The sequence below is a fragment of the Haliotis cracherodii genome, unplaced genomic scaffold (genome assembly GCF_022045235.1).
Source record: "Haliotis cracherodii isolate W230 unplaced genomic scaffold, xgHalCrac1.p SCAF_3, whole genome shotgun sequence".
In the NCBI taxonomy this organism is placed as follows: Eukaryota; Metazoa; Mollusca; class Gastropoda; order Lepetellida; family Haliotidae; genus Haliotis; species Haliotis cracherodii.
This window is the reverse complement of record NW_027266286.1, coordinates 22,476,103-22,486,063: the sequence shown is the minus strand read 5'-3', so window position 1 is coordinate 22,486,063 and position 9,961 is coordinate 22,476,103.

Below are 9,961 nucleotides of genomic sequence, written 5' to 3'. Positions count from 1 at the left end.
CCAAGATTAAATGCAGAGTTGGGGGCACGGGTGGCCCAGTCGTCTAAGGCGCCGCGATTCGCTATGCAGAGTTGCTTCCCTTGGGCACGCCAGAAACCTATGGTTGTGGGTTCGAATCCCGGTTCGCCCCGATTATGTTTCTAGGTATGTCAGCACCATACTCGTGGGTCTCACCGAAGTGGTAAACGTCTGAGACCTGCATCACTTCGAGCTTTCCTCCCACATTAAGCTGACACGCCGTGATATAACTTGAATACTGTATAAAGCGGCGTTAAACCCAACTTACTCACTCATTGATGACGTCGTTTATTGGACGACGTTATTTTTGAGAGGAGGTTTCTAGTGAGTTGGTCCCCACAGATGTAGCTGGGTAACGCAAATGAACGCAGTGGCCTAATAATCGCACCCAAAAGTGGGTGAGATATGGCAATCGGTATTGGGAGAAAAGGTGCAGGTAATCGACGTGTAAATTGCGAGAACACCAAACGTAACCCCCCTGTACATAAAATGGAGTTGTTGGACATTGCCGAGGTCGGATGTTATTCTGGGAGTCATCATTATTTAAATACGGCTTAATGTTTTTACAGCTTGTACAGTTTATTGTCATCCTTAAAAAGGCTTTACAAAATGTTGATATCTCATATAAGAATAGACCACGCTTCGTTCTTCATTGTTCTTTGCGATTTACCGTGTAGCTATCTTATAGTTTATCGTTCAAATCTCGTCTCGTGCTAGCTACTTGTGCAAACATCACAGCATAACAGAAACATCGGTAGCGTATTTGTACGTATTGTAAACACAATAACTGTCAAGAAGCGTCTGTAAAATCACTTATTAACCCTACCCTAATTTATTTTAGTAGTTGTCATCGAATAGCAATGGCAACTAATGCTATAACATTCCTATGTCCTGGTGCCTTCGTTTGTCATAACAATGCTACTAGTTTGGGCTGACTTGTTATACTGGGACCTGTGCACGCTGTGGTGTTATCATACATATGGCAAGATGATAGTATATATATTATATGTTTCTGTTATGTCATGGTATGGTGATTCTAAATCTAAAATGTTGCTTGATATTGTTTTGACAAACAGTTGTATGCACTGTCCAATGTGATACTCCTACGTAAGTATATAAAAAGGATGTCCGTTTAGTCAATTGACATGTGTTCATTTTAAACAAGGATTAGTGTGACAGGACAACTAAGTTTGTCATCTGGTATAATGCACTTCCTCGATTAGCATAATTAGAACAGAGTTTGTAATTACAGTAAACTACGGTTATAACGAACACGCTTATAACGAACTGACGGATATAACGAACTTACTATTTTGGTCCCGACTATTTGCTGTAGTTATGCTGTATATATGCTTATAACGAACTACGGTTATAACGAACTAAAAATAGTAGTCCCTTTGAGTTCGTTATAACCGTACTTTACTGTAGTTATATGCGGACTCCAGTAAGCTAAGGCAGCCAGCATCAGTGGAGAGTGTGAGCAGCTGGAGAAGAGGCGAGCAACTCAATGTGATTTATGAATATGTTGAAATTTAATAAATAAACAAACGCCACAAAAATGTAGTTGAACATAGAACACACAGAATCGCAGATTTTTCTATCGTACATTTGAGGGTGAACGTGAACGAAGCCGTGCAGGGTGCCTTACATCGATTTTACTTCAGAACACACAGTGAGCTAGGCAAGTTTATTAATGATGATTGATTCATTTATTCTTGCAATAGATATGGCAATCATGAGCGCTGACTCTGTATGTATTCGCAATACAACATTTGGAAGAAATAAAAAATTGACTTACAAGTCTAGTACACAACAAAGCCATTAAGTGAATATCAAATAAACTGATTCACAATGTGACAACATCTTATCCAAAATTTGTTTAATGCAACAGGTTTAAAGCATTCAGAATTGTACAATCATTATTAATATTAAATATTAATATAAAATACAGCATGTTTATATATGTGTGTCGCTACCTCTCTCATGTTAAATACATACTGTAAACAGGGAATTTTTTGCGACCGTTTTATTATTGCGAGTTTTGCGAACGAGACTCAATCGCAAAAATTAAAAACGCAAAAATAAGTATAAATAATACATACATACTTTATTCATTGCAACACGTCATCAAATGTTGAAATCATCAACCAGAACTACAAGTTAATCAATAAGTTAAAAACACAAATGAATGCAGAATGGTCACACAATACATCACAAATGACAGTGTAAACAGACCAGTCAGTGTCACTGTTACCTCACAGTAATCCTGCCTTCTTCCAACCTCGCTTGATTGCGTCAGTGTCCTTTGCAATTTTGTCCACACATGACATGACACTGAGTTGAGACAATTATCGTATTTGATAATTGGTCGCAATCTCTTCCGGTCAACTTTCCGGCCAACTCAGAAAAACTAGCTTCGGAGAGAAGCTGTCTATTGTTTGGTACGCGAGGGGTCATCGCAACACGGCAACTCGCAAAAATATCTCGTCGCAGTATTGTCTTTAGCGTGGTATTCGCAATATTTTAACGGCGCAGAAATAAAGCTGTTTACAGTAAATGTATAAAAAAGTTTTTGAAAAATTAAACTTACTATTAGTTTTACATTATAAATAACGGACGACTGCCTTTGCTTCCGGAAGTTCCGGTATGAGTTTGAGTGCATGATGAATTGCCTCCAATTCAGCCGTGAATACAGACTGACCATCAGGCAAGCGAACTGAATGTGCTTGGGGTTTGGAGCTGTGGATATGGATCCCGTAACCAGCACTGTTGTTGATAGGATTCTTGGATCCATCAGTATATATGGGCCCAGCTGTCCCAGGTAGTTCGAATTTTAGTGATAGCTACTGATCGTAGTAGGGTTGGGTTTTCTCTTTTAGTGACTTCTGATGTAAAAGCAGTGTCAAGTTTGGGAGTTTTTAAAGTCCAGGGAGGGTGTAACCCTTTGTAGTGACTTTCTGGAGGCTGAATGTCATCACAATTGTGACTTCGAATGAGTTCACGTACTAATATCCAAGATGGCTTTAGTGAGGGATTTTTTCGAGCTAGGGCTTCATCTCGAGTGTTTTTGTCTTGCCATATATTTTTAACCAAAGGGTTTGATGTTCGTCCCCAGAACGGTAATATTGCCTGCTCTCTTCTTAGTTTCAATGGGAGTTCTCCCGTTTCTACTTGTAGTGCTTCTAGTGAGGTGCCTGTTGCTGCGCCTGTGGCCAGCATTAGGGCTTTGTATTGTATTCTGTCTAGGCGCCTCAAGACAGTTTTTGATGCTGAGTGAAAAGCCTCACAACCATAGTCAATTTTTGATCTGATAAGAGATTTGTAGAGGTCCAGCTGAGTGTCCCTCGATGTGCCCCAAGATGTGCCTGAAATTGCCCGTAATACGTTCAGGTCTTTTTGACATCTGTTTTCCACATATTCTATATGCTTGCGCCAAGTGAGGTGTTGATCAAGTACCACCCCAAGAAATATTGCAGATTTTTCGAATTTGATAGGTTTGCCTTTTATGGAGACACGGGGTATCATAGCATCTTTCCCCCGGCGTTTGAATAGAACTCCAACAGTTTTTTCACTTGAAAGGGTGAATCCCCATTTATTGCACCATTGATCTACTCCGTCCAGGGCTGACTGGAGTTTTTTTCTGATTTGTGAAATATCTCTGTGCTTTACCCATATTGCTCCATCATCAGCGAATTGAGAAGGGACATGGTGCAGAATATATATAGTAGGTGGAGGATTAACAGAAGAGGATTAACAGTAACAACAATAGCAAACATGAGTGGGATAACATTGGTAGGTGTGACAACAAAGGGATGGTGCTGTCACAACACGATGGACAGAAAACACATAGGTGGAAGCCAGTAGGGTCATGAAGCCAATAAACAGGATAAGCGATTATTGTTTGATCAACTCTCGATGACCTCGCCCGACTAGAACAGGATATAAAAACAGGACAGCTAAACAAGCGGCTATCGACCTAACCATATGCACCCCAGATCTGGCCCAAAGTACTCAATGGGAAGTTCACGACGCCCCACTAGGTAGTGACCACTTCCCTATAAACATTACCATAGGCAATACAAACGTTCCTACCCAAACAGAAAACCTAGAACCAAAATTCAACTATAACCAAGCTAACTGGGACAAATTTCAGGATATCTGCAACCAAGCCAACCTAACCAAACTAGAAAATAAGGACCCAGAAATCTACTGCAAAAACCTAACAGACTACATAATTAACGCAGCCAAAGCATCAATACCTTATAAAACAAATAACGTAGGCAAACCCTCGGTACCATGGTGGAACGAGGAAATAGAACAAACTAGACGCAAACGTAAAACAGCCTTCAATAGAGCCAAACGCGACCATAACCATATAACGGTAGCTCACGAACTAAACCACAAGGTCCAAAAACTAGTCAAAATAGCTAAAACCAAAGATTGGAAATTATTTTGTGAAGGAGTAAATAATCGCACAGATGCCAGAACAGTCTGGCGTAAAATCCACGCCATTAGAGGCTTAAAACGTCACAAAAAAACACCCAACATAAACAATTCAACCAACCCTACCGAAAAGGCAAATAACCTAGCAAACCACTTCTCGGCCATAAGCAGCAACAATAACTTCAGCGAAAAATTCCAACAAAAACTTAAAGCAGAAGCCAAACCTACTAAAGTACCAAATAATGATAACCTCGAAATAAACCAACCTTACTCAATGGAAGAACTCCAGTACGTACTCCAAAATAGGAAAAAGGGAACTGCCCCAGGACTAGACCTAACATCCTACCAAATAATCAAAAAACTCCCCCCCAACCTACTCCAGGCACTACTTAAACTATATAACCTAATCTATCAAAACGGACAGGTACCAACTCCCTGGAAACAGGCACTAGTCATCCCTATCCCTAAACCCGATAAACCAACTAACCAGGCAAATTCTTATAGACCAATATCCCTAACCTCAAACCTATGTAAAGTAATGGAATCTATGGCCAAAAATAGACTACAACACTACTTAACTCAAAATAACATCATAAACACAGATCAAAGCGGTTTCACTCCTGGCCGCTCAACCTTAGATAATCTCGCCCGACTAGAACAGGACATAAAGACGGGACAACTCAACAAACAATACACAACAGGCATCTTTCTGGATTTCTCCAAAGCATTCGACATGGTTTGGCACAACAGGCTAATACAAAAACTTAAAAAAATAGGACTAAAAGGACAAATAATAAACTACATTCAGGACTTTCTAAACGAACGTAAAATAACAGTGGGGATAGACCATACTCTATCGGACCAGTGTCCCCTAGAAAATGGCACTCCCCAGGGCAGTATCCTCAGCCCCACACTCTTTAATATAATGATAAACGATCTCTTCGAGGGCCTATCCCCTAAAGTAAACACATCCAAATTCGCGGATGATGGAGCCCTCTGGATCCGCACAAAAAGTATTAATATGGCCCAAAATTTACTCCAAAAATCTCTTAATAAAATACAACAATGGGCTGACAAATGGGGCTTCTCCCTTAACTCAGAAAAAACAACAGGAATAGTATTCAAACATAAAAACATGAAACCCGCCTCCCCAATTCTCCAGCTAAACAACCAAACAATCAAATTTCAAAAACAAACCAAATTCTTAGGACTTATCTTCGATCAACATCTCACCTGGGATGCTCACATCCAAAACCTAACAACTAAATGCAGTAAAGACCTAAACACCCTAAGATGCCTCACTGGCTCAAACTGGGGAGCCTCCAAAGATACCCTCCTCTCACTCTACATATCACTAATTAGATCAAAACTAGACTACGGCTGCGCCATATACAACACCCTAAACAACTCTCTATCTAAAAAACTTGACTCAATACAATATCAGGCTCTCAAACTAATTACACGCACCCAACATGGCACCTCCTACACTTCACTCCAGGCCTTAACAGGAGAAATGCCACTAAGTCTACGCAGGGAACAGCTAAGCTTAAATTTCTGGGCCGCATCCCAATCAAACCCTCTCATCCAAAACCTAATAAACCAAAATATCAGCCCCAAAAACCAAGCTCTAGCTCGTAAACACCCCTTACTTACCCCAATATCTCAAAGAATAACAAACTACCTAAATGAACACCAAATTAAAAATCTTAAACAAAACTGCAAACAATCAAATATCTTCACCCCTAAACTTAAAATACCCAAAATAGACACAACACTAGCTAGCCAAATAAATAAACAAACCGACCCAAACATAGCTAAAACCACCACACTAGCATACATACACGAAAATTGGCCAAATTGGTGTCACATTTACACGGACGGATCTTCAGATCCGACCTCCAAACACACAGGTTTCGGAGTCCATACCACACAACCAACTAAAACTACACAATCCTTCCGACTCCCAAACAACCAATCAATATTCACGGCAGAACTAATGGGCATGGCCTCAGCCCTCCATAGTCAAGAATCCAAAAACCACAATAAAATCCTAATACTTACCGACTCCTTAAGTGGACTGCAAGCCCTCAAAAACAAAAATACCAAAAACCGACCTAAATTAATAAATCTAATACTTAAAAGCTCCAACGACCTAACTAACGCAGGCAAACAAATAACTTTCTTGTGGATACCCGCCCACGTAGGAATATACGGTAATGAAAACGCCGATAAGGCAGCTAAACTATCCCTCAAAATCCCAGAAATAAGCTTAAACTTACCCATCTCAAAATCAGAAATTAAAAGTGTAAATAAGCAAAAAATCACCAAAAAATGGCATAACCTATATCTAAACTCAAATAGCCAAATCAAAAAAGTACTCAGCAAACCACTAACCAAACCAAAAATTCACCATCCATCAAAAAAAATCGACAGAGTAATCACTAAACTCCAAACAGGACACACCAATCTAAATAACCACCTAAAAAAAATAAAAAAACATACTACAGGTAACTGCCCACACTGCAAACAACTAGAAACCCCAGAACACGCACTCCTCTACTGCACACACTACCTAACACATCGAACCGCATTACAAACCACCCTCAATCTAAACCAGGCTCTCACTCTAGAAGCAATACTAAACCCACAAAATAAACTAGAAAACTTCAAGGCCTTAGGCGTATTCTTAATCAAAACGGAACTAATAAAACGCATCTAAAAACACTATAATCCACCAAATCAAAATTACATAAACACACAAAAATCCACCATACCCAGCTCCCTTAGTTCTCCTCCCTTACCCCATCGGCATCTATTCCAAATCTCAAAATTCCCAAATTCTATATAAGCAACCCCTAAAGCATCCTCTTGGGTTGCACACACCACTTTCGCCCCTTTCGGAAACACATTAAATGGCCTGGCCGGGCCCGTGTGCGAAATACGCATCAGTCGGAAAGCGCACGTTAAATCTACAAAGTAAGAAAGTAAGTAAGTACAAGCAATACACCATAGGCATATTCCTCGACTTCTCTAAAGCTTTCGAAATGGTATGGCACCACGGGCTAATACAAAAACTATCAAAAAATAGGACTAAAAGGCCAAATAATTAACTTCATCCAAGATTTCCTAAACAATCGCAAAATAACCGTTGGTATAGACCATACGCTATCGGACCAGTGTCCCCCAGAAAATGTCACTCCCCAAGGCAGCATCCTCAGCCCGACCCTCTTCAATATAATGATAAACGATCTATTCGAGGGCTTATCCTCTAAACTAAACACTTCAAAATTCGCGGATGACGGAGGCCTATGGATCCGCACTAAAAGCATTAAAATGGCAGAAAACTTAATCCAAAAATCTCTAAATAAAATACAACAATGGGCAGACAAATGTGGCTTCTCCCTTAACTCAGATAAAACAACAGGAGTAGTATTCAAACATAAAAACATGAAACCTGCCTACCCAATCCTCCAGCTAAACAACCAAACAATCAAATTCCAAAAACAAACCAAATCCTTAGGACTCATTTTCGATCAACACCTCACCTGGGAGGCTCACGTCCAAAACCTGAAAACTAGATGCAGCAAAGGCCTTAACACACTGAGATGTCTCACCGGCTCTAACTGGGGAGCCGCCAAAGATACCCTCCTCTCACTCTATACAGCACTAATTAGATCAAAACAAGACAACGGCTGCGCCATATACAATACCCTAAACAACTCTCTATCTAAAAAACTTAACTCAATAAAATACCAAGCCCTTAAACTAATTACACGCACCCAACATGGCACCTCCTACACCTCACTTCAGGCCCTTACAGGGGAAATGCCACTAAATCTACGCACGGAACATCTAAGCCTTAATTTCTTGGCCGCGTCCCAAACTAACCCTCTCATCCAAAACTTAATTAACCAAAACATTAGCCCAAGAAACCAAGCTCTAGCTCGCAAACACCCCTTACTCACCCCAATATCCGAGAGAATAACTAACTACCTCAATGAACACCAAACTCACAATCTTAATCAAATCTGCAAAAAATCAAATATCTTCACCCCTAAACTCAAAATACCCAATATAGACACAACGCTAGGTAACCAAATAAATAAACAAACCGACCAAAACATAGCTAAAACCACGACACTTGCATACAAACACGAAAATTGGCCAAATTGGTGTCACATATACACGGACGGATCTTCAGACCCGATCTCCAACCACACAGGCTTCGGAGTCCATACTACACAACCAGTTAAATCCACACAATCTTACCGACTTCCTAACAACCAATCTATATTCACGGCCGAACTTACGGACATGGCCTCAGCCCTGCATAACCAACAATCTAAAAACAACAATAAAATCCTAATTCTCACCGACTCCCTTAGTGGACTACAAGCCCTCCAAAACAAAAATACCAAAAAACCGACATAAATTAATAAACCAAATACTTAAAAGCTCCAACGACCTAACAAAAGCAGGCAAACAAATAACCTTCTTGTGGATCCCCGCCCACGTAGTAATTTACGGCAACGAAAGCGCCGATAAAGAAGCTAAATTATTTCTCAAAATATCAGAAATAAGCCTAAACCTACCCATCTCAAAATCAGAAATTAAAAGCGTAAACAAACAAAAAATTACCAAAAATGGCGTAATCAATATCAAAACTCAAATAGCCAAATAAAAAAAGTACTCAGAAAACCACTAGCCAAACCTAAAATCCTACACCCCTCTAAAAAAATGACAGATTAATTACAAAACTCCAAACAGGACACACGAACCTAAATAACCACCTAAAAAAACTTAAAAGACACACCACAGGCAACTGCCCCCACTGCAAACCACAGAACACGCACTCATCCACTGCACCCACTACCTAACACACAGAACCACACTACAAACCACCCTCAATCTAAATAAGGTTCCTACTCTAGATGAAATACTAGACCCTCAAAACAAACTAGAAAACTTCAAGGCCCTAGGCGTATTCCTAATAAAAACATATCTAATTAAATTATCTAAAAACTCATTAATCTACCAATCCAAAATCCAATAAACATACAAACACCCACCTCACCCGGCTCCCTTAGTTCCCTCCTCCACCCACTTCGGCATTTATTCCAAATTTAAAAATTCCAAAAATTCAACATAAGCAACCCATAAAAGCCCCTCTTGGGTAGCACACACCACTTTCACCCTTTTCGGAATACACTAAATGGCCCTGCCAGGCCCGTGTGCGAAATACGCTACAGTCGGAAAGCGCACGTTAAATCTCCTATATATCAGTCAGTCAGTCGAGTGGGTTCTGTGTCACTTGTGAAAAAACCACCAGAGATGCCTCGTACCAGGCAGACAACCGATCGTCAATCCACCCCGGCTAGATTACCCGGAGAAGGAAAGGCTATGGAGAACAGAGACACCCATTCTACGAAGACAGCACCGTTGCCATCGCCTCCATGGCAATGCAGTATGTGCAAACGCTGCTTGCCAGTCTACGCTTGTG